The following is a 249-nucleotide window of genomic DNA, read 5'->3' on the forward strand; positions in this document are numbered from 1 at the left end:
CGACCGAGACGCGTCGCACGTACACCTCATCCCGAATGAGTTCGTGCATCAGCGGCGCAGTGAAGGCGGACTAGGCGTCCCAATTCTGGACGTACACCTCAAGAGGCAGCGTCTTGCGCTGCTCCTGCAGTTCATGCGTGCGGCGAGTGACGCAAGTGTGCGGAATTGGACGACATCGAGCACTGAGCTGTTCAAGCTGGTTCTTCCTCGCACTGGGCGATGCAACGCACTCGACCTCCTCACGATCTC

The sequence above is a fragment of the Plasmopara halstedii genome (assembly GCF_900000015.1).
Source record: "Plasmopara halstedii genome assembly, contig: Scaffold_194, whole genome shotgun sequence".
NCBI lineage: Eukaryota > Oomycota > Peronosporomycetes > Peronosporales > Peronosporaceae > Plasmopara > Plasmopara halstedii.